Source organism: Cervus canadensis, chromosome 1 (assembly GCF_019320065.1).
Source record: "Cervus canadensis isolate Bull #8, Minnesota chromosome 1, ASM1932006v1, whole genome shotgun sequence".
Lineage (NCBI taxonomy): Eukaryota > Metazoa > Chordata > Mammalia > Artiodactyla > Cervidae > Cervus > Cervus canadensis.
Window position 1 is genome coordinate 59,200,456 of NC_057386.1, and position 25,670 is coordinate 59,226,125.

General features: G+C 47.6%; 1 pseudogene; it reads right to left on the reverse strand.

Annotated features, from left to right (window-relative positions):
- Positions 1–11,281: 11,281 nt before the first annotated feature.
- LOC122437578 lies at positions 11,282–14,493 on the reverse strand (annotated as a pseudogene).
- Positions 14,494–25,670: the final 11,177 nt, after the last annotated feature.

A 25,670-nucleotide genomic window follows, 5' to 3' on the forward strand; every position in this document is an offset into this window, starting at 1 on the left:
AACATTTCATGCAAAGATGGGCTCAATAAAGGACAGAAATGGTATGGACCTAACAGAAGCAGAAGATATTAAGAGGTAGCAAGAATACACAGAAGAACTGTACAAAAAAGATCTTCATGACCCAGATAATCATGATGATGTGATCACTCACCTAGAGCCAGATATCCTGGAATGTGAAATTAAGTAGCCCCTAGGAAGCATCACTATCAACAAAGCTAGTGGAGGCGATGGAATTCCAGTTGAGCTATTTCAAGTCCTGAAAGATGATGCTGTGAAAGTGCTGCACTCAATCTGTCAGCAAATTTGGAAAACTCAGCAGTGGTCACAGGACTGGAAGAGGTTAGTTTTCATTCCAATCCCAAATAAAGGCAATCCCAAAGAGTGCTCAAACTACTGCAGAATTTCACTCATCTCACACAATAGTAAAGTAATGCTCAAAATTCTCCAACCAGGCTTCAGCAATCCGTGAACCATGAACTTCCAGATGTTAAAGCTGGCTTTAGAAAAGGCAGAAGAACCAGACATCAAATTGCCAATATCTGCTGAATCATTGAAAAAGCAAGAGAATTCCAGAAAAACATCTATTTCCACTTCATTAACTATGCCAAAGCCTTTGACTGTGAGGATCACAATAAACTGTGGAAAATTCTGAAAGAGATGGGAATACCAGACCACCTGACCTGCCTCTTGAGAAACCTGTATGCAGGTCAGGAAGAAACAGAACTGGACCGGACCAACAGACTGGTTCCAAATAGGAAAAGGAGTATATCAAGACTGTATATTGTCATCCTGCTTATTTAACTTATATGCAGAGTATATCATGAGAAATGCTGGGCTGGAAGAAGCACAAGCTGGAATCAAGATTTCTGGGAGAAATATCAATATCCTCAGATATGCAGATGACACCACCCTTATGGAAGAAAGTGAAGAGGAACTAAAGAGCCTCTTGATGAACCTGAAAGAGGTGAGTGAAAACGTTGGCTTAAAACTCAACATTCAGAAAACTAAGATCATGGCATCTGGTCCCATCACTTCATGGCAAATAGATGGGGAACAGTGGCAACAGTGACATACTTTATTTTGGGGGGCTCCAAATCACTGCAGATGGTGACTGCAGCCATGGAATTAAAAGATGCTTCTTTGCTCCTTGGAAGGAAATTTATGACCAACCTGTACAACATATTAAAAAGCAGAGACATCACTTTGCCAACAGAGGTCCATCTAGTCAAGCTGACAGTTTTTCCAGTGGTCATGTATGGATGTGAGAGTTGGACTATAAAGAAACCTGAGTGCCGAAGATTTGATGCTTTTGAACTGTGGTGTGGAGAAGACTCTTGAGAGTCCCTTGGACTGAAAGGACAGCCAACCGGTCCATCCTAAAGGAAATCAGTCCTGAATATTCTTTGGAAGAACTGAGTCTGAAGCTGAAACTCCAATACTTTCACCATTGATGAGAAGAGCTGATTCATTTGAAAGACCCTGATGCTAGGAAAGATTGAGGGCAGGAGGAGAAGGAGACAAGAAAGGATGATATGGTTGGATGACATCACTGGCTCAATGGACATGAGTTTGGGTAAACTCCAGGAGTTGGTGATGGACAGGGAGGCCTGGCGTGCTGTGGTTAATGGGGTCGCAAAGAGTTGGACAGGACTGAGTGACTGAACTGAACTGAACTGAACCTAGGGTGGATTTGCATAGGGAAAGAAAAGCTGCTCCCTCCTGTTTTCTAGCTTTCCAATGACTTCCTGGGTCTGGGAACTCTTGAGGTGGCTGTCAGTGGGACCGAGTGACACAGAATAGCCTTTGCAGTAGAGTCCACTCTCTGAGAGTACCCAGAGAAGGCCCCAGTCCTTCCTGTGACCAGGTCCTATGAAGGGTGAATGTCCTTGTCCATCTGACCATGGGTTTTCCTCCCATGATAGCATTCCTTGCAGCTCTCAAAGGTTGATTCCATTCCTGTGGCATGATTCCATTCCTGTAGCATGTCAAAAAGTACCTTGTCTTGTGAGGCAAGCAGAAGTAATGCCATGGCAGGCAGCTTAGATTAGGAGTAGGCCTTCCTACTTCTGGGTGGTAAGATTATCAGGCCACCTGGATACAACCAATCGGACTAACACTGACTGCCATTTGCCAATTAGGAATGGGGCGGAAACCCCCTGGAAAGTCCCGTGCACACGAAAGTTTTGAGTGTGTTTGACCAATGAAATTGCTTTGCAAACTTGTAACCAATCCTCTTAAACCAACTACCAATGGCGTGTGCTCACCCTATAAATTTGTGTAACAGCTTGGGCTCAGGGCTCTTTGACCCCACACCACTGCGTTGGATGCAGGAGGAGCCCTGACTCGAGTCAGCAATAAACTTCCCTTTTTGCAAGTTGCATTGTCTTGGAGGCCTTCTCTCTTCCCGCTCGGGGATTCGGAAATCGGGCATAACAGTCTTCCATCTGCATCTGTCCAACATCAAATCTTCAGATGCCAGCAGACACATGGCCGTGCCTCCTGTCAGTTTGTCTGCTCCCCACCCCCCACTGCCAGCCCCACTTAACTGTGCAAGATCTCTGGCTCCTGATTCCACAGCCTCAATGTTATCCATTTCCCTTCAACTCAATTCCACCAACACTTCCTGCAAGCAGAGCTGGGCACAGAGGGGTCAATAAAACACATCCAATCACTCAGGGAACTGCCCACTCCACAGTTGACAGACATAAGCAAATATGTCTTGAGTGAATTTATAAGAACACTGGTAGCACAAAACACAGAAGAGGAGGCAGTTTGTTCATTCTGGAGCGGAGGGGGGCCATGTCAGGAAAAACAGCAGAGGAGAAGTGATGCTGAAGCTGGGTCCCAAAGGGTTTGTAGAATTTCACCTGGGGAGCAGGAGGGAAGGTGTTCGGCAGGGGCCGCATGAACAAGGACATGGAAGCATGCCTGCACATGCTGTGCTTGCTATACCCAGAGCTCTGGTCCAAGTTAGCGATGTAAATCCAGATGCCTGGAGCCCAGGCTGAGCAGCATCAGGATGGGGAAGGCCCATGCTGGCTGCCAGGCTTGGGTGAGGTGGGGGAGCAGGTGCTGATCCAAGCTGACTCCCCTTCAGGGGAAAAAGGTTGAGGCCATTCACACAGATGATGAAGGAATTGGACCCAGTCCCAGTTCTGTGTTCATTTTTGAAATTTTTTTTTTAATAGAATTGGGCATCTGGAGAGTCAAAAATAAACCTTTGCCCATTGAGATAGGAAGCCTGGAGACCAAGGATTTCAGGGGAAGGGTAGGGAGGAGAGTGAGCTAGGGACTGGACTGAGGGTCATCCAGAGAGGAGCAGGATGGGAAGGAAGAACAGCCATGGTTTGGGCCCTGCACTGCCTGTCCTGGAGCCACACACGTCCTGCCTGCCTTACCCGGGCCACGTCCTCGCCTCATTCTCTGCTTTCTCCACTGCCTGTCCTGGAGAGCCCACACATCCTGTCAGCCTTCCCAGGGCCATGTGCTTGCCTCATTCTCTACAATGCCTGCTCTGGAGGGCCACACACGTCCTGCCCTGCCCTCCCTGGACCAAATCCTCACCTCATTCTCTGATCTCTCCACAGCTCTGGAGGCCTGTACTCTGACAGGTGCTAGAAGCAAAGCCTGTGAGTATGGTCCATGACTCCAGAGCCCCTCACCCACCACCACCATGGCAGGAAAAGGTGCCAAAGGGATGCTGGTGATTACAGGGACCAGACTGCAGCGAGGGGTGGGGGTCATGAGCACCGTCCGTCCCTTCTGGGGCCTGCTGTCAGCTGCTGGCCCCGACAGGAGGGCCTAGGAGGCTCCATGGGGCCCCAGGTCTGGCACTGCCAGGGCTCCTGAGTGCTGGGGCTATCGCAGGCCCAGGCAGGCAGCCCCTCACCCAGCAGGTTAGATACTGACACGGTTTGGAGCCCACAGCAGGCAGATTCTGCTGCAGAGCCCAAAAGGCAAGCTGGGAGGCAGGAAGCACAGTCCCCACCCTCGTCACAAGATACCCTGGAGATCAGGCTGCCACTGGTCCTGCCAGGAGGGCTGTCCCGTGGCTGACACACCACACCCTCATCACAAGATACCCTGGAGAGCAGGCTGCCGTCAGTCCTGCTGGGAGGGCTGTCCTGGGGCTGACACCCTGGCACCCTCATCACAAGATGCCCTGGAGAGCAGGCTGCAGTCAATCCTGCTGGGAGGGCTGTCCTGGGGCTGACACCCCGGCACCCTCATCACAAGATGCCCTGGAGAGCAGGCTGCAGTCGGTCCTACTGGGAGGGCTGTCCCGTGGCTGACACACCACACCCTCATCACAAGATGCCCTGGAGAGCAGGCTGCAGTCGGTCCTACTGGGAGGGCTGTCCTGTGACTGACACCCCGGCACCCTCATCACAAGATGCCCTAGAGAGCAGGCTGCAGTCGGTCCTACTTGGAGGGCTGTCCTGGGGCTGACACACTGGCACCCTCATCCTGTGCTCTGCCTGCTGTGGGGAGCATTCAGTAGGGGATTATCAAGGAGTCCTCAGAGACTGATTTTTCCCTTCTTCCACTTGAAAAATTGCATAGAACATTTCGTGTTGAATCCTCTAGTGAGGTCTTTCATGAGACATCCCTCTTCCCTTTCCCAGGTCACAGCTCTTTACTGCCCACTGCCTCAGAACACAGGAGAGGTGGTGCAAAGCAGAGGGCAAGAGCAGGGCCAGCTCATGGATGGATGGCTCATGGATGGATGGAGCAGACCTGCTCTGGAATCAGAAGCCAGGAAAATACCCCAAGGGCAGTCGTTGTATTTCTTCTCTGGGGATATTGCCTCAAGAACCAGTGAGACTGGGCAGCTGCCCAGGAAGAAGCCAGTGGCTGAGCACGGCCCAGCCCTTGGCTCCTCCCTTTCCCACGTGGATTCTACTGTCACCGTTCTCACTCGGTGAGAGACTGATGACCTCAGGTCTCTTGCTGAGCCCTCCCCAAAAATGCCCTGACTCTCACCAGGGGTTTCTGGGACTCTTAAGTCCTCGGTCCAGAGAAATCCTGTTGGGGAGGGAGCCAAACAGTTGTGCCCCAGGCTCAGGACCCTCTCTCCTGCCTGGTCCTGAACTTCCAGCATCCAGCCCCTCAGGCCTGTTCTGGTCTGGCCCACTCCTGATTGGAACAAGCCTGAATGAATAAGGCTTCTCAAAGTATTCCTGAGCCAGCCTGAGCTCTTGAGTGCTCAGATGTGGGCAGAGACAGAGGTCTCAAGACCCACATAGTTGCTAGGGGGGAGTAGATGCCATGACAGGATCAAGTCTGGCTTCCTTCTTGCCAGAAGTGTTGGGATTGCCATGGGCCTGTAGGAGAAAGTGGAGTGTGGCTTTGCTTCTCCCTCCATGGAGATTCTGAGTCCTGTGAAACTTAAGAAACCCTTTGAGTACTCGCTGGCTGTTCTGCTTTCTCTGGAGTGATCCTGAAAGGACTAGGGCAGGCAGGCAGGGGTGATGTGGGACCCACGTGGGCAGCACAGAGAGCCTGAATCCCAAGGTCCCAGAACCGCTTCCAGGGTTGAGCTTCCCAGATCCCAGGCTCTGCTGGCTAGCCCATCTGTGGAAGGGAATGCTTCATTGGGACGCCTGTTCCCAGCACCAGGATGTGCCTAAAGATAGCCAGAGAATAGTTTCCTTTGTGCCCTTTGACCTTTGACATCTGCCTACTGCTGCTGCATCTGAGGCTCCATAGCAGGTCCCCTGGGCACCCCCAGTGGTTCCTCGAGATTCTATTCCTGCTTCTTTCTCAGTTCTGCTTATGGCCCTGGGCTACACTATTCTCAGGATTCAGTTGGAACCAGTGCTACCTCCATGTAGCGCTTGTCTCTGAGGAGCGCCATCCCTCTTAGCTAACCTGGGCAACTGTACCTGGACTTCATTAGCTGCCGTGGTCCCCAAAGGGGAGATCATGAAGATGCTCCTTCTCTAGAGGCCACGGTGGGGCAGAACAGAGGGAGCTGAGGGCCATGCATGTAAACCAGGGGCATGGGGGCCCTCCCAGGTCTGTGACTTCTGCTGCCATTCGTATCCTGGTATGAAGGAGTAGGCAGCTGGCCCTGGCCACGAGGCCCTCCCTTCCATCCCCCTTTGCCCAGGCTTGGGTGTGAATACATGGGTCCCCTGGGTTTCCTCAGTGTCTACCATGTGCCATCCTTGGAGCCTCTATGGAGCTCTCCATGTGGCAGGTGCCCCGTGGAGGGCAAGCCACTTCCCAGCACGTGCCCAGGCCCACATGCCCACTGCATGTGTTCCTCCCCCTACTCCCAGCCCAGATGGTCTCTGCCAGGCCAGCTCAGCTGCCTCCCTCATGCCTCAGCAGCTCCTAGGACAGGGCCACGCAGGAACCCAGCTGGCCAGGCTGTTTCCAAGCCTGGGAGCAGCTGGGATGGTTGGTGGCACCAGGGAAGGGGGTGGGGGTGGTTCCTTTCATGGAGACCTAGTGCCTCTATTTATACACATGTAGGGCCAGGTTGCCTGGGGCTCAGAGGACAGGGAGCTAGTAGAGAGGGACCCAGGACAGGAGAGCCCCACTGTGTCAGCTTTAATCCCATAGTGCTAGTGTTAGTCACTCAGTCATGTCCGACTCTTTGCGACCCCTTGGACTGTGGCCCACCAGGCTCCTCTGTCCATGGAATTCTCCAGGCAAGAATACTGGAGTGGATTGCCATTCCCTTCTCCAGAGGATCTTTCCGACCCAGGGATTGGACCTGGGTCTCCTGCACTTCAGGCAGAATCTTTATTGTCTGAGCTACGGAGAAGATCCAAATAGTCCAAATAATCCCATGGTCTCACACAAAGTTCAGCTCAGTCCCCTTCCCTGCAGGCATGGTGGAGCTCCTGGTCTCGGACTGACACTTCTACAGCCACCTGTGGTAGGGGCCAGCCCATGAGGACTGCAGAAGCCCAGGAAACACATGCCAATCCTGGGAGCTTGGTTCAATCTGGGTTTTAAGTACGAGGAACAGAATTCCAGACAGATACAAAGAGAAGCGTTTTGAAGGGAGAGGAAGCACTACACGCAGATAGGAGTGGAAGGAAAGACTTCACCCAGTGGCCAGTTGTCCCTCAGGCTGGGATAGCCAGGCTGCAAGGACTGGACTGGAGAGGGCTAGGGACTGAAAAAGATAAATGAGCAGCAGTGTGTTCATCAGTGAACGGTAGCAACTTCTGTCTCACACATCCTTTTGAAGGGGGCAATGTCCCCATTTTGCAGATGAGGATACTAAAGTTCAAAAAGGATGATTAGCTTTCCCAGATTCACACACAGTAAAGGGTGGCACAACCCATGTGCAATCCCAGGCTCCAGATCTCCTCCTTTTAGTACCATCTTGTGTTGCCTTTGTGAGAAAGCACAAAATTGTCCAGGAGAAATGGCATTTGTGTCCTGAAGGCCTGGGGTGAAGCAACATGGGAAGGTTGTCCCCATCAGGTCTCCTTAACGTAGAACAGGGCACAGAGTGGAATGCACATGACCGAGGACAGAACCTTAAGGAAGCCAATGACCTCAGCCTAGCTTGGATATCTGTATTGGTTGTAAGGGATTGGCTTACAAGTCTAGTCCTTTCCTAGCAGCAGAAGAGAGATGGCTGCTCTTCAGGGTGGGCACTGGGAGGCGGGCAAGGAGAGAGGACACACCCTGCTCAGAAGAGGTTGGTGGGGCTGCAAGGCTGTGCTGGAAGAGCATCACCCCACCCCTACCCCTGTGTTGGGAGCACTGAGTGGGGACGGGGCACTCCCCCTGGCAGCTGTGCTCATATCTGGGAGTCCTGCAGATGGCTGGAGCCCTTACTGCCCACCATGAGAACCTGGGCCTTGTCCGGGTTCTGTGGCCGGAACTCAAGCCCATCTTCAGGGGAGAGTGGAATAGTGGGGGCGTAGCACCCTGTTCGGTGCTCCAGGAGGGAGGGACCCCAATCGCCACTTGGCTTTACTGAATTTTTCAAACACTGCAGGAGAGGTAGGCATGGGGGAAGGATGAGCGGGCAGAGTGCATCACAAGGGAGCCCTGGAGGGCCATCCATCCATCCATCCCCTTCTGATTCACCTGGCTGCCCCTTCCCCCACCCCTCACCTGGAGGAGGGTGTCCCCATCTGGTCTCCTTAAGTGGAACAGTGTGCAGAGTGGACAGTGCACATGACAGAGGACAGAGCCATATGGAAGCCAATGGCCTCGGCCCACCTTGGATATTTCTGTTGTTGGTAGGTGATTTGATGGTACAGGATCAGCAGGAAGATGAGCATAAACTGCAAAGAGTCGGGGTTGGGAGTGGGCGTGAGTCCTGCCCAGCCCCACCCCGGCCTTAGGCCTCCTATCAGCACTGCTCCCCTCCCTCTCCAGTTTCCCAGACTAGAAAGGGGCATTTCAGGGAGGGCAGGGGCGACATCAACATTTGGGTAGCAGAAGAACCTGATGGCACCAGGGGTCCAGGGCATGATGGGCAAGTGGGCACTGTAGAAGGGGAGGGGTCTGTTTTCTGGATAATCCTGAAGCAGGAAAGAAACTGTTCAGCCGCCGTGACCCTTGGAAGTCAGTTCTACTCAAAGACTTGCAGTGACCCCCCACTGCCTGCTGAAGTAAGGCCAAATTCATGGCCTTTAAGCCTTCAGTGGCATTTCCCATCTACTAAGCACTTTTTGAATGTTTCCTCCATACCTGGGAGCTCCTGGGATTGCATCAGCTCTAGGTCTCTGTTCTGCCCCTAGTCCGAGTCCCCGGTCGGGAAAGAAGACTCCTCGAAACAATGCAACTCGCAATAGGGGAATTTATTACTGACTCGAGCCAGGGCCTCCCGCCCTCACCAGGTGTGTGAGGACGAAAGGCCCCGAGCCCCAGTTCTCTCGGGTATTTATTAGGTCAAAATAAGCAGCAGGTAATTGGCGCAATCGGATTGGTTACACAGTGGGTAGTTGGCATAAGTGGATTGGTTACACAGTTGCAAGGTAATTTTTGTTGGCCCAATGTGGGGCTTTCAGCTTTCCCCTGATAGGTTCCCTTTTTTCTGGCTAGGCATATGTTGATTGGCTCTCTCCAGGAGGCCTGATAATTATGTTACCCTGGGAAACCAGGCCTACTCCTAATCTAGGCTGCCTGCCATGGCGTTAGCCATGACAGCCTCACATTTCCCCCCTGTCTGTTGTTCAGGTAGAGGGATCTTCCTCTTCACCCTGTTAAATTGACTGATATTGTTGTCTCAATACCATAATTTGGATGATATTTAGGTGCTCCCTAATAAATGAGACCAGATGGTTTAAAATGCATGGACCAAAGGTCAGTAACAATATTAATATTATAAGTGGACCCAGGAGGGTGGAAATCAAAGTGGTCAACCAGGGGGAGCGCTGAAACCAAGATTTAAACCAGCCTTGTTGGGCTTTTCATTCTCTCTTTCGCTGGGCTAGTCTCTCTCTTACTTTCTGGAGAGATTTTTGTACCACCCCTGAATGGTCGATATAGAAACAGCATTCTTTTCCCAGTGCTGCACATAATCTTCCTTGTTGCAGAAACAACAAATCTAAACCTCTCCTATTCTGTAACACTACTTCAGCCAGGGAGCTCAAGGATTCTTGGAGGTGCGAAATGGACTGTTCCCGTGGTTTTGCAACCCCAAGCGGCGCAATAAAAAGAGTCAACTCCCCCACATTTTTCAATTTGGTTCCCCCCACCCCCACCCGCGGCAGACATAGACAGGCACCTCTTCATCGTACTGTGGGCCTTTTTGCTCACAGTTACGGGTGAACAGACCGAAAGAGCCGTGGGCAAAGAACTTGGTCAGTTGGTGGGGACCAAACCCATTACCATCAGCTGCCAGCATGCACAAATCAAGGGTCAGTACTGGCCACCATGTCCCTTTGGGGGCCACGTTGGAGCTCGAATTAAGCACTTCTCCAGTCTCAGGATTGTAGATCACCTAAGTCAGGTTAACCGGCTGATGGGGGTTGTGGCTGGTTGCTCCTGGGCCGATGAAAACTGTCATCAGCAGGAGAGTTAAGAGGGCTCCCGTCGTACGAGTTTCAGTTTTAAAGGATTTGACGGGTGAGGTCTTGTCTCCCATTCTGCTTGCACCTTCTCCTGTTCTTCCGGGGTGGCTTGCTGCACGTGATTGCAGTGAACCTAGGGCCCGATCCCATTGACCTTAACAGCAGTAGGAGTGGTAAGGAGAACAACATAAGGGCCTTTTCATTTAGGTTCTAATGCTTTAGATTGGTGTCGTTTTACCCAAACCCAATCACCCGGGCCAATATTATGTGAGGGGATGGTCCCCTTGCTTGGGCCCTCGTGTATCTCTTGAATTAATTTCTAAACATGGCTATGTACCTTACTTAATGTCATCAGTGTTTGCTGGAATTGTCCCAAGGTAGGGGGTGGTAGGCATTTTCCCTCGAATATAGGACACACAAGAGGGGGTCTTCCATACAGAATCTCAAAAGGGATAAGATTCAACTTATAAGGGGTGTTACGCACTCGAAAGAGCGCAAAGGGAAGGAGGGTCACCCAGTTCCCGCCAGTCTCCATTGTCTACTTTGTCAGAGTTTCTTTTAGGGTCCGATTCATTCTCTCAACCTGTCCTGAGCTTATTCCTGAGATTATATTCACAATGTAACTTCCATTTTGTCCCCAGAGCTTGGGCCAGTCCTTGTACAATCTGGCTCACAAAGGCAGGTCCGTTATCAGAGCCCATAGTCACTGGCAGCCTGTACCTAGGCACTATCTCTTCTAAGATCTTTTTAGCAACCACTGTTGCTGTTTCTCCCTTAGTGGCGAAGGCTTCTACCCACCCCGAGAAGGTATCTACCAGAGCCAACAGATAGCAATACCCGTAATTGCCTGGTCTTACCTCAGTGAAATCTCTCTCCCAGTGTTGCCCTGGCTCTTCCCCTCGGTACCTCATTCCGGTGTGCTGCCTTTTCCCTGTCCTCATCAGCTGGCATGCTTTGCAAGCCTGGATTATCTCTTGTACAGTTGCATTTTGTCAAGGGAACCTCAGGCAGGCTGTCTGGAGAAGTGTCAAGGTCTTTTTCTCCCCCAAGTGTGTAGTTGTATGCAGGTGTTCACATAGGTGACGACCCAGGATGGCAGGCAATATCAGGTTGTTGTTTTGATCTCGATACCATCCATCTTTGTCATCCTTCTGGAGGGTGGTATCCTCGTTGATCCAAACGAGGTCAGGGAGGGAATAGTCGGGGACTGGAGGTAGAGTCCCCATACCAGGAGGTGGAAGTCCCATGGCTAATATGGGGGCAGTGTAGTCCCGGCTGACCGCTTCTCAAGCGGCTGCATCAGCAGCCCGATTGCCCCGTGCCCTAGGGTCTTCTCCTTTCTGGTGACCGGGGACACATACAATTGCTACTGCCTGGGGCAGTTGAACAGCTTTCAGGAGCCTGCGGATCTCGGGCAAATTCTTGACTTCTTTTCCCTCTGCTGTTCTAAATCCCCTTTCCTGGTATATCAGACCTTGAATATGGATAGTGCTAAAAGCATATCGGCTGTCCGTAAAAATGGTGACTCTCTTCCTTTTTGCTTGTTCCAGAGCCTGTATTAGGGCAATCAACTCTGCTTTTTGTGCAGACGTGTTTGGGGGAAGTGTCTTAGCCCATATTGTCTGTCCTGAATCATCAACTATAGTGACTCCTGCCTTCCTTTGCCCATCTCTTACATAGCTGCTCCCATCAGTGAACCATACTAGCTCACTGTTGTTTAGCGGCACATCAGTTAAGTCTTTTCGAGCCGCCAGGGCCTCGGCCAGTATCTCACTGCAATCATGGAGAGGGTGGTCCTTCTCTGGGTTAGGTAGAAGCGTGGCTGGATTCAGGAAGCAAGGGGTCTGAAAACGCACCCATGGGGCATCAAGCAGCAGGGCCTGGTAATGTGTCAAACGGGCATTGGAGATCCACTTACCCGGCGGCTGCTTTAGAACCCCTTCGATGGCGTGGGGGGTGTAAACCCAGAGTTGCTATCCATACGTCAACTTGTCGGTGTCGCAGATGAGGAGGGCAGTGGCTGCAATGATGTGGAGGCAAGGTGGCCACCCAGAGGCCACCGGGTCCAATCGCTTTGAAAGGTATGCTACCGGCCGCTTCCATGGTCCCCATTGTTGCATCAAGACCCCCTTTCCTATTCCTTGCTTTTCATCTACAAACAGCTGGAATGGCTTATTTGGGTTAGGCAGGGCAAGGGCTGGGGCTTCTAGTAGGGCCCGTCTGAGTGTCTGGAAAGCCTGTTTCATTGGCTCAGTCCAAGTCCAGTTTGGGGTCTCTTTATTTTCCTCATACAAGGGCCGGGCCTTCTCAGCAAACCCTATGATCCACAGTCTACAATATCCAACAGTCCCCAAAAACTCTCTCACCTGGCAGGGGTCTTGGGCTCTGGTATCTGCAATATTGTTTTCTTCATGGCCTGAGTTAGCCACCTTTGCCCCTGCCTGCTGTTATACCCCAAATAGGTGACCTCTCGCCAGGATATTTGCGCCTTTTTTGTGCTAGCACGATATCCCAAGGTGCCTAGAGTCTGTAAGAGGTCACCGGTGGCACGGCTGCATGCCTCCTCTGTGGTTCCAGCCAACATAAGGTCATCCACATATTGCAGCAGGATGACCTCTGGGTGGCGAGTCCAATATTCATAGAGGTCTTCACTCAAAGCCTAATTAAACAAGGTAGGGGAGTTTTTGAACCCTTGTGGGAGGTGGGTCCAAGTTAGTTGTACTACCAGTTGGACTTCCCCCTCAGTCTACTCAAAGGCAAATATTTCCTGGCTCTGGGCCGCCAAGGGTAGGCTGAAAAAAGCATCTTTCAAGTCCAACACAGTGTACCAAGTGTACTCAGGCAGCAGACTGCTCAGGAGGGTATACGGGTTGGGGACAGTAGGGTGTATGTCACTCACCCGCTTGTTGACTTCTCGTAGGTCCTGGACATGTCTGTAATCCATACTCCCCGGCTTCTTCACTGGTAGTAAGGTGGTGTTCCAAGGGGATTGGCACTGCTTGAGAATTCCGGCATCCATGAGCCATCGAATGTGGGGAGTGATCCCCCGCCTAGCCTCCTGGCTTATAGGGTATTGCCTCACCCTCACAGGAGTCGCCTCGGCTTTTAGTTCGATGACGACCAGATGTCTCTGTTTAGCCAGTCCCATTCCTGCTGTTTCTGCCCATGCCAACGGGTATTTGTGGACCCACGGTTGTATATCTGGTGCTATAACCTCTGAGGGCTTAGGCACAAAAAGTCTGTATTCATCTCTTAAAGCTAGAGACAAGACATGTATCGGCTGTCCAAGTCCATCCATGACTGACATTCCCCCAGGGTCAAAATGGATCTGAGCATTAACTTTAGTTAACAAGTCCCGTCCAAGTAGAGGGGCTGGGCATTCTGGTATCACCAAAAACGAATGGGACACCTGATGGGTCCCCAGATTTATTTTCCGTTCTGTGGCCCAACAATATCTTTTTTTGTCCCCGTGGCTCCCTGCACGAAGCTGGTTTTTTTTTAGACATTGGTCCCAGTTTTTGATTTAAAACAGAGTGTTGGGCGCCAGTGTCCACCATGAAGCCAACGGGTTTCCCCTCCACATGTATGGTTACCCAGGACTCGGGGAGGGGTGTCGAGTCTTGACTCCCCTAGTCACTGTCTTCCCCTGCATATAGAACTTGAGTTCCAGGGGAAATTTTTTTTCTCTTTGGGTTGTTCCTCTCTTTGGGTCCCTCTTAGGGTACTCATTTTTCTAGTGCCCCTGTTCTTTGCAGTAAGCGCACTGATCTTTCTTTAGGGCCTGCCTTTTTGGTCTCTCTGTTTCTCCCGTCTGGGGGCCTCGAGGCTCCCTCAATTCTATTCCTGCCTTCATCCCCGCAAAAAGAATCTTGGCTAGCTCTTTCTGGTTCTTCCGGTTTTCTTTCGCCCTGTGTTCCCTATCTTTTTTTCTGATCTTCTCAGCTAGTTCCCTTTCCTCCCTTTCTTCTGGGGTCTCCTTATTATTAAATACCTTTTCAGCTGCTTTCAGTAAGTCTTGTATTGTCTGTTCTCCTAACCCCTCCATCTTTTGTAATTTCCTCCTAATATCTGGGGCTGCCTGATTCACAAACACTAGTAGAACTGCAGCGCATGATTCCTCAGCCTGGGGGTCCATAGGTGTATATTGCCTAAAGGCTTCCATTAGCCTCTCTAGGAAGGCTGACGGGCTCTAAGTGGGCTCTTGCCTTGCTAAATTTACCTTTGCCAAATTTGCTGGCTTCCTAGCTGCGGCCCGCAGGCCAGCCATTAGAGTCTGGTGGTACACTCGGAGACGCTCCCTACCTTTCATTCGCTCAAAATTCCAGTTAGGCTGCAACAGAGGAAACCCCTCATCCACGAGATGAGGCTGGGCAGTTGGTCTCCCGTCGACCCCCGGGACCCGTTTCTGCGCCTCTGCCAGGATTCGCTCCTGTTCTTCCGTGTTGAAGAGCACCTGCAACAGCTGCTGGCAATCATCCCAGGTGGGATTATGAGTGAACAAAATGGGAAAAGGGCCAGTATTGATAGGTTCGCTCTCCGTCCGGGTTAGCTGGTCCCACCCGGACGGGGAGTGCCTGTACAGTAGATGAAGGTTCCCCATGATCTTGCTCACCCCTATTTCCTCTGTTTTTTCTCTGGGGTTGGGATTCCCTTGTCCCTTCTGATTCATTGGGGGGGGGCTCTTCCCCCTGGGGGAACCTGCAACGGAGGAGGGGCATATGGCGGGGGCCTAATTTCTGTCTCCAAGTTAATCAGGTTCTGGTCCGAGGATTCCTGCAAGACTGGTTTTGGGCCCTTATTTTTCTTGGCTTCCTCTGGGGCAGTGGGAGTTTTCATAACCAGGGCCTGTACATTAGGAGAATCAGGGAGTTTGTGAACAAAAGGTTTTAACCATTCGGGCAGATCTTTTACTAGATCTTGCCAGACCATAACATATGGGACTTGGCTCGGGTGGCCCCAGGGATCAGGAGCCATAACTTTTTCTTTTTCATTGCCCGAATAATAGAAGGTTGAAAAGTTTCTTCTGAAGGCCATCCAACCTGGAAGGCGGGCCACTCTGCAGAGCAAAAGGTTATTAATTTACTCTTTGTAACCAGTAGCGACAGATCATACACTCTAGCCCTGACATCCGAGAAATGATCAGTCATGAGAGAGAGTGAGGTAGATTTTCTTGCCCCATAGCGAGAGTCAGAAGAAAGTCACTGAGAATTACCACCAATAAATCCTATCGGGAGTGGTGGCGGCCAGGAGGTTGGGCTTGTGGTATGCTTTGTGGAACTATTTGAGTGCCTTAGTCGTTGCACGGAAGTTTTCTTGCTGGGGGCGGGCACCCTAAGGGTTTCTAGCCCGTTCCGTGACCCCCTTATCCTTTCACGGGAGTCTTCCAGTGGCAGGCGCCCTATCGGCTCTTAAGTGCCTGTCCCATGCCCACACAGACGGGTTTTTATTTGGCCAGATTCTCGGTTTAGAATACGAGAAAAAAGAAAAGAGTTTCACCCTCTCAGGCTCCTGTTACTGGGGCTGACTTGTTGGGAGGCCTTCAGAATCCGCCAGGGAGTAGCCCTGACTGGGACTCGTCAGTTGCCCCAACAACTGTCTACCTGTTCACTGAAACTCCCAGAAACAGGAATGAGGCTCCAAGGCTTTATAAGAAGTAGACAATGACACACCAGAGAACAACGAGACAGGAGACAATGCCGGCAGTTATACAGAAAAACACACAGACAGACACACATCAGCTGACAACACAGATCCTCTGGAACAAGGGTCACCTTACCATATGGCATCCACTGTTCCCCAGATTCGGGCTTAGGAGAGGAGGTCTCCTTCCCGCAGAGCTGGCTGCCTCCCAGCATGCTCGCTGGCCTCGGCCTCACGCCAGCCGGAACGGCCAGTCCGTTCCCTCATGGAAAGCTTTCCCTAAAGCCAGACACCTTCCTGCTTCACAGCAGGGTCCCAGATTTACTCTGGTCTTTCTGCGCCAGACACCTTCCTGCTTCACAGCAGGGCCTCGGCTTTACTCTGGTCTTTTTGTGCCAGACACCTTCCTGCTTCACAGCAGGGCCTTGGCTTTACTCTGGACTTTTCTAGACCTGCCTGAGCATTGGTGCTATTACCTGTCTTTTTTCCCCTTTGCTCCAAAGAGCGTTCTTCCCCGGTCAAGGGATGCCGGGTGAGCCCCCAAATGTTCTGCCCATAGTCCGAGTCCCCCGTCGGGAAAGAAGACTCCTCAAAACAATGCAACTCACAATAGGGGAATTTATTACTGACTCGAGCCAGGGCCTCCCACCCTCACCAGGTGTATGAGGATGAAAGGCCCCAAGCCCCAGTTCTCTCGGGTATTTATTAGGTCAAAATAAGCAGCAGGTAGTTGGCGCAATCGGATTGGTTACACAGTAGGTAGTTGGCGCAAGCTGATTGGTTACACGGTTGCAAGGTAATTTTTGTTGGCCCAACGTGGGGCTTTCAGCTTTCCCCTGATAGGTTCCCTTTTTTCTGGCTAGGCATATGTTGATTGGCTGGCTCCAGGAGGCCTGATAATTATGTTACCCTGGGAAACCAGGCCTACTCCTAATCTAGGCTGCCTGCCATGGTGTTAGCCATGACAGCCTCACAGTCTCCAGCACCCAGCACAGCGCCTGGCACAATCTCATGTGCATATCTCAACTGACTTATGCAGGGAGGTGGGAGCAGTAGGGGAAAGGAAAGGGAGAAGTCCTGCCAGTCTATAGCTGCAGTGACAGCAATGGACAGCCGGGGGAGGCCCCAAAGCCTAGAAACCATGTCAGGCTTGGGGTGCTCTCAGGAATTGCTTTGGAAAGAGCCAAGGGACACCAGAGATAAAGTCTAGGGTTGCAGCAACAAAAATAGCAGAAAGATGGGCAGGTGGTCATGGACCACCTGGAGGGCCTGGGGTTCTGCTTGCCAGGAGGCCTAAGCTTACACCTCCCAAGCCTTCAGCCACATCCTTGAGCTCAGGCCCCGCTGGCCTTTTTAGTGACTAAATTCTAGAAGTCAAGACCTGCATCCATCCAAGGGACGCTGTTCTTAGAGGAGCTTATAACAAGTTTCCTGAATAAAACTGGAGCCTGATCTAATGTGTGGACAAATTCTTTATTTGAGCTGATAGAAGGCTGGAGTTTGTAAAAAAACAAACACAACAAACAAACAAACAAACAAACAAAAAAGCACACACACACACACAAATAAACAAACAAAAAACAATAGTAGTGGTGAGAGTGGGCACCCTTGTCTTGTTCTTGATTTTAGGGGAAATGCTTTCAATTTTTCACCATTGAGGGTAATGCTTGCTGTGGGTTTGTCATATATAACTTTTATTATGTTGAGGTATGTTCCTTCTATTCCTGCTTTCTGGAGAGTTTTAATCATAAATGGATGTTGAATTTTGTCAAAGGCTTTTTCTGCATCTATTGAGATAATCATATGGTTTTTATCTTTCAATTTGTTAATGTGGTGTATTACATTGATTGATTTGTGGATATTAAAGAATCCTTGCATTCCTGGGATAAAGCTCACTTGGTCATGATATATGATTTTTTAAATATCTTGTTGGATTCTGTTTGCTAGAATTTTGTTTAAGGTAACGATAACCCTATATGCAAAACAGAAAAAGAGACAGATGTACAGAACAGACTTTTGGACTCTGTGGGAGAAGGCGAGGGTGGGGTGTTTCAAGAGAACAGCATAGAAACATGTATATTATCTAGGGTGAAACAGATCACCAGCCCAGGTTGGATGCATGAGACAAGTGCTCGGGCCTGGTGCACTGGGAAGACCCAGAGGGGTTGGGTGGAGAGAGAGGTGGGAGGGGGGATCAGGATGGGGAATACATGTAACTCCATGGCTGATTCATGTCAATGTATGACAAAACCCACTACAATATTGTAAAGTAATTAGCCTCCAACTAATAAAAATAAATGAAAAAAAAAAAAAAAAAAAAACTTCAACACTATGAAGAAGTAAAGCCTCCAAAAGAAAACTAACAGCCCAGAAGCATGCATCCACAGAGCCTGGCATCCTCACCCAAAGGTGATTCCAGCCTGGCTTTCTGAGCAGAGAGAGGATATTTCGGGCTTTGCCTCAGCTTCCTGGAGACAACAGACCCAGGCTGCCTGCTGCCTCCTGCCCTGCCTGGGTGGTGCCCTGGGTCTCCCCGCAGGGTGGCAGCTTCCTGAGAGCCCTGGAGGATGAGCTCCTCCTGGGCAGGTCCTGGGCCAAAGCCACAACCCCCGAGGCACAGTGCTTGGCTGTGGCGACTGCCCTCCCCTGCCTCCCACTGCTTACAGGAGAGTTTCACTCCTCCTGTTTCAAAGCTGGGCCTGTGTCTAGACCTGGTGCCTGTGCCAGGCTCAGGAAGATCCCACACCCCATGTGATGGAAGCCTCAGTCATCAGGGGCTTTTCTTTTTTCTCTGGAAACATGAGCCAAAGTGGAAATCCAGTGCTGACCTCTCTGTGGCACAGAGGAACTGGCATGATTTGGGGGGGGGGGGGCATGACTTCAGACACTGCCCTGACCATCGGGCTGTTTCCTCTGTCACTCAGAGATGGCTCTGCCTCTTCTCTATGGAGGGACCATAATGCTGGTGACTAAATGTCAAGGAAAGGAAAAACCCGTGAAAATCAAATAAAGGAAAGTCCAAGGACTAGAGTGAGGACCTCAGGTAGAACAAACAGCACTCCTGGCTCATCCAATTTACATAGGGCAGGCCCAGAGGGGAGGAAAAAACAAAAAGAGGAGCCAAAGAGTCAGGGCTCTCTCTTCGCTTCGTGTCTCTGGGTCCACATGCCCTCATGCCTTGAGGATGTATTTTCCTGCTCTTTTCTAAATAAAACTGAGCTGTAACACGGAGCTGTAACACTGATCTAAGAGCTATAACATGGTCTGTTCAAGGCCCAAGAGCTATAACATGGTGTGTCCAAGAGCTTTGATGCACTGAGGGCTTTAATGTCCATCGCTTAAGATTTTTGTTGATATGAGATGGAACCGAGGAGATTACACTTTCCTGACAATAAAAAGTACAAAGAGATCATAAAATATTCTGCAACCTGCACTTTCAGCTAAGACTGAGAAAACTCTCAAATTCCAGACTATGTTTAAGTGTGAGGGTGAAAGATCATCCCAAACTAGCAGAACAGGTTCAGAAAACCATCAAGGTAAGAAGAATGGAGGATTCAGAAAGGTCTTGGCTTTGGCAAAACTTAGAAACTATTCACGAATATTTTCCTACAGAAGAGGCTCTCAGGACTTCCCTGGTGGTCCCATGGTTGAGAATCCACCTGCCAATGCAGGGGACATGGGTTGGATCCCTGATCCAGGAAGAGCCCATATGCTGCAGAGCAAGTAAGCCTGTGCACCACAACTACTGAGCCCCCTCTCCTAAAGCCCGTGCTCCAGCAGGAGAAGTCACTGCAAGGAGGAACCCACTCACCACAGCCAGAGAAAGACTGTGTGCTGCAACAAAGACACACCACAACCAAAAATCAACTTAAGAAGTTTAGAGGTACTAATTTAGCGGGGGGGGGGGGGAGAGGCTCTCTTCTGAGTAGGAATGCAATGGTTAAGTCTGAGATCAAGCATTGGAGGAAGTAAAGAAAAGGGGAATACTTTTAAGAGCACTGTTTAAAAGTGTCAGGGATTGTCTTGGAAGTCAAGGGTAGTATTCATTGACTGACTGATATTAAGGGAAAAGAGAATAGATTGGTGGTAGAACTTCTTGAAACAGGACAGGATCCAAGAATCACATTTTTTAAAGATGTCGCTTATAGTTCCAATAGAGAGAGATCTTGAGCTGAGAAGCTGGGAACAAAACCACAATATCTCTCCAGAAAAGACCAACCCATTCAAATATGAAAACAAAAACATGAGTAAAATACAGTATCCACAGAAGGTACTAAAACACCAAAACAGAAATGGAAGATTGTAACTTCTCAAAAGAAATAGAAAATTCACAGAAAAGTGCTATTGAAGATCAAGGAAAAGTTAACAACATTCAAACACAAATTACAAAGAAAAGGGAAAACAAAACTTAAAGTAATTCCAACTTTCACCAATTACAGGAACACCACAGGGAAGACAGAGGAATTCAAAGAAGTTATGTCCAGACAATAGGCTATGAGTAATAACAGAGGGGAGGGATCCAAGGAGACAATGATAAGGGAAACTATAGGGGCTTCCCTGGTGCTAACAATGTTTCAAAGGTCTTTATTCTGTAATAATCCATTAAACTGTGCATTTGCATTCACTTTTCTGTTTAAGTGCTAAGTGTGTAAGTGTTAAGTGCATTGTTTTATCACAATGAAAAGGTTTTAACATAATGTGAGAAATCCAGATTTCCAGCATAAGTGAAATTATACAAATCAGAAACAAAAATAATGCTATATTGAAATAGGAAATAATTTTTACAAGCACAAATCCCTCATGTGCAGATGTTTGCCTTCAGTTCCATTTCTCACTAAAAGGAAGAGTTGGGAGAATTTCCTGACTTCAAGTCTGGAACAAGGAATGAATAAGTGAACCTGGTGCTTCTTATTGTGCCAGAAAATAAGGGAACTTCCCAAGATAATTAGGACTGTGTCAAATAGACACAACTGAAGTGACACCAGGGAAGGTAGTAGAGTAAGAAGCACCAGGAATTCACATCCCTGACTGCAGAATTTGTCTGATGTAATCACTTTGGAACAATGGAGTCTATTAAATGCTTGTGACTTCAAGGGAAGTTGGGAAAGGTATACTGTAGTTAATTACAGTCAGTTTCAGCTCTTAGGTAGTTAGTGGCTATCCCCAAATATCCTGGGTCCCATACAGGAAGCTGTGCACACTTTTCTGGAGCAGCCTGCCTCAGCTTGTGAGAGTGGGCAACGAAAACCTTGTGTTCCAAATCATAGGTAATATGTGTTTTAATCACTAATTGCTGCTTCTGATCATGTGTATACAGAGGTGGTAAGCCTTTGTTGCAACTCCCATTGCAATCATCACAAACTTATCCTCCTCCAAATGACAGAACCTACAGGGTATTTCAAAGAACTGGACCCTGCTTCTCTCTCTCTCTCTCCCCCCTGCTTCTCTCTCTCTCTCTCTCTCTCTCTCTCTCTCTCTCTCTCTCATCATGTCGTATGGCTTGCAGGATCTTAGTTCCCAGACCAGAGATGGAAACTGTGCTCCCTGCAGTGGAGGCACAGAGTCCTAACCAGTGGACCCCCAGGGAAGTCCCTGGCATCTGTTTCTTTTTCCCTTCATTTCTCCCCTTTTCACCTTTTGGGAACCATACATTTAAGAACTAGTATATTCAAAAGCTTCTCAGATGGCTCAGTGGGTACAGAATCTGCCTGCAATGCAGGAGACACAGGAGTCAAGGGTTCAATCCCTGGGTCAGGAAGATACTCTAGAGGAGGAAATGGCAACCTGCTCCAGTATGCTTGCCTGGAGAATCCCATGGAGAGAGGAGCCTGGTCTGCTACAGCCCTTGGGGTCACAAAAAGTCAGACACGACTGAAGCGACTGAGAACACACACACACACACACACACACACACACACACACAAGCAACCACATATATGGAAAACTTAGAAAGTCACCACACATACGTAAGAAAAGATCCAGACTCATAAAATATCTGGGAAACCTTAAGCTTACCTCTCAGGCTGATGCTGTCACAGAGACAACATACACCAATTTAGATAAACTATAAACAAAATGAGTAAACCCTGAAGAAGAGGAAGAATTTGATTTCCAGAGTTCCTACGTCATAAAATTCAAATGTTCTGCTTTCAACAACAAAAAAATCATGAGTCATAAAAGGACAGGAATGGTATGACCCATTCAAAGGGGAAATAAATAAATGTCTAAGAAAGACCAGACAGTGAACTTCTTACACAAAGAATTTAAAACAACTGTCTGTCTTAAAGATGCTCAAATGGCTAAAATAAGATGAACAAAGTCACAAAACTGATGTATGAACAAAATGGTAATTTTGATAAAGAGAGACAAAACCTAAAAATAAACTGAAAAGAAATGTTGGAGCTTAAAAATATAACTAAAACAAAACTGACTAGAGGGGTTCAAAAGCAGATTTGAGTAGGCAGGCAAATCAGCTACTTTGAAGATAGGACAATTGAAATTGTCAAGTTGAGGAACAAGAAGAAAAAAAGATTGAAGAAAACTGAAATGAAGGCCTAAATGACCTGTGGGACAACATCAAGCAGGTCAACATAGGCATTGTGGGAATACTAGAAGAGAGAGAAAAAGGAACAGAGAGACTACTTGAAAAAATAATGGGTGAAAACATCTCAAATGTGATGAAAGACATGTACATAGCCCTCCAAAGAGCTCAGTGAAATTCAAGTAGGATAAAATCAATCAAGGAAATCCACACTGAGACACATTATAATCAAACTGTCTAAAGACAAAGAGAATCTTGAGAGCAGTAAGAAAGTAACTTATCACATATAAGCGATCCCAGATAAGATTCTTAACAGATTTCTCATTAGAAACCTTGGATATCAAAAGGCAGTGGGTTGATATATTTCAAATGCTGAAAGAAACTGTCTAACCACAAGTCTCATAACTGGCAAAACTGTCCTTCAAATATGAAGGAGATATTAAGTCATTCCCAGATAAGTGCTGGAAGAGTTTATTACCGTTAGATCATCTTTTGTTCTAATGAGGTGACTCTTGATGACCTTCTGGATAGGGGCTGGTCACCAGAAAGACAAAAAGGCATCATTAGAAGCTTGGACTTTTGGGTCCTATCCCTCGTTCTCCAGAGACAAGAGAGGGCCTAGAAAATGAATTAATAATTGATGATATCTACATGATCAAGTCTCCATAAAAATCCCCAAAGTACAGAGCTCAGAGAGCTTCTGGGTTGTTGAACATATGGAGGTGCTAGGAGGGTGGTGTACCTAAGAGGGAATGGAAGCTCTGTGTCCCTCTCCCATACTTCACCCTCTATGTAGCTCTTTACCTGGCTGTTCAATTGTATTCTTTAAGGTATCATTTTGTAATAAATCAGCAATAGTAAATAAACTTTTCCTGGGATCCGTGAGCTACTCTAGAAAATTATCAGACCTCAGGAGGAGGTCATAGAAACCAGTCCCAATTTACAGATAGTTGTTCAGAAGCCAAGGTGACAACCTGGACTTGTGATTGGTGTCTGAATCAGGGGGTAAGGACTTCCCTGGTGGTTCTGTGGCTAAGATTCAATGCTCCCAATGCAGAGGGCTGAGCTCCATCCCTGGTGTGGAAAGTAGATGCTACATGCCACAACTAAGAGTTCCCATGCCACAACTCAAGGTCCCACATGCTGTAACTAGAGGATCTTGTATGCCTCAGCTAAAAATCCTGCATGCCACAACTAAGACCCAGCACAGCCAAACAAAAATAACGGGGCTTCCCTGGTGGCTCAGTGGTAAAAAATCCACCTGCCAATGCAAGAGACATGGGATCAATCTCTGGGCTGAGAAGATCCCACGTGCCATGGAGTAACTAAGCCCATGCACCACAACTACTGAGCCTGTGTTCTAGAGTCCAGGATCTGCGACTGCTGAGCCCACACATCACCACTACTGAAGCCTGAGCTCCATAGAGCCTATGCTCCATGACAAGAGAGTCTACTGCAATGGGCAGCCCTCAAACTGCAACTAGAGAAAAGCCCACACAGCAACAAAGACCCAGCACAACCAAAAATAAATAACAAATAAATAAAATTATTTTTTAGATTTAAAAATAAATATTAAAGAAAAGAGGAAATAAAGGGTGAGGGTAGTCTGTGGGATTAAGCCCTTAACCTGTAGGACTGGGCACTTATCCCAGGCAGTTAGTTTCTTGGTGCAGAAAACCCACATATCTGATGTTATAAGTGTTGTGAGAGTGAGAATGAAGGAAAACAGTTTTCTTAGGTATCAATGCATAAAAAATGTTACTACTTTGTATTTTTGGACTCTTAATACATAAAGATGTAACTTTGTGACATTAATAACTGACTTGGTATGGGGACAGGACTGGATGGAACTTTTATTTTAATCACATTAAAGTGGTAAAAATTCAAATTAGTATGGTATAATTTTGGGATGTCAAATTTAATCCCTACAGTAAACACAAAGAAAATAGTTAAATGATATATACAGAAGGAAATGACAAGGAAATTAAATTTTCTCTAAAAAAAAAAAAATCAACTAAACACAAAAGATATAATACAGGAAACAAGGGGCAAGAAAGCTAAATGCATTCTGAAAACAAAGAGCAAAATGACAGAAGTCCCTCCTTATCATTAATTACTTTAAATATAAACAGGTTAAACTCTCCAATCAAGACAGAGGTTGGAAGAATGGATTCAAATAAACATGGTATAATTATATGTTCTTTACAAGAGACTACTTTAGATTCAGAGATAAAAATAGGCTGAAAGTGAAAAGATAGGAAAAGAGTTGGCATGGCTATACTAGTGGCTATCAAATATAATAGACTTTAAATTAAAAAAAAAAGGTTGCAAGAGACAAAGGATATTATATATCAGTATATTAATAAAGGTTCAACACAGCAAAAAGATGCATAATTATAAAGATTTACACCTAATAATAGGTCAAAGTATCTGAAACCAAAACTGACAGAATTGAAGGGACAAATAAACAGTTCTAAGTAACAGTTGGAGATATCAATATGTCACTCTAAATAATAAATAGAACAACCAGATAGAAGATGAGTAGGGAAACAGAAGTTGAACAACACATAAACCAACTGGATATAACAAACATATACAGAACACTCTACTCAATAACAAGATACACATTCTTCTCAAATGCACATAGTGCTTCTTCTTCAGAATAGATTATATGTCAGGTCACAAATTAAGGCTCAAGAGATTTTAAAAGACAGAAATCAATAATGGCAAGAATGCTGGAAAATGTCCAAATTTATGGAATTAAACAACATACTCTTAAACAACCAATAGGTCAAAAAAGAAATCACAAGGGAAATTAGAAAATACTTGGACAAATGAAAATGAAAACAACACTAAAAATTTTGCCAGGTTCAGCAAAAGCAATGCTAAGAGGGAATTTATAGTTGTAAATGATTAAAACTTAAAAAGATCTCAAACCAACAACCTAGTTTTATGCCTTAAGGACCTAGAAAAAGAATAAAATTAACCCAAAGTTAGCAGGAAAGAAATATTAGAGAAATATCACTGAAACCAAAAGTCAGCTTTTGGGAAAGATTAACAAAATTCCCAAACCTTTAGCTAGACTGATCAAGAAAAAGAAAAGACTCAGATGACTGGTAGTAGAAATGAAAGTGAAGACATTACTACCAGTTATACAGACATGAAAAGAACTGTAAGAATAGAGTACTATGAACAGTTGTATGCCAACAAATTGGATAACCTAAATGAAATGCATACAATCATTGAAAAACAATACATACCAACACCAAATTGTGAAAAAATAGAAAATATGAATACACCCACAACTAGTAAATCAGTAACCAAAAACTTCCAGGACAAAGAAAGATCCTGAACCTGATGGCTTCATGATGAATCCTACATTAAACATTTAAAGAAAAATGTCAGTGCTTCTCAAATTCTAACAAAAAAATTGAAAAGGGGACTTCCCTGGTGGTCCACTGGCTAATAATCCACCATACAATACAGAGGACTTT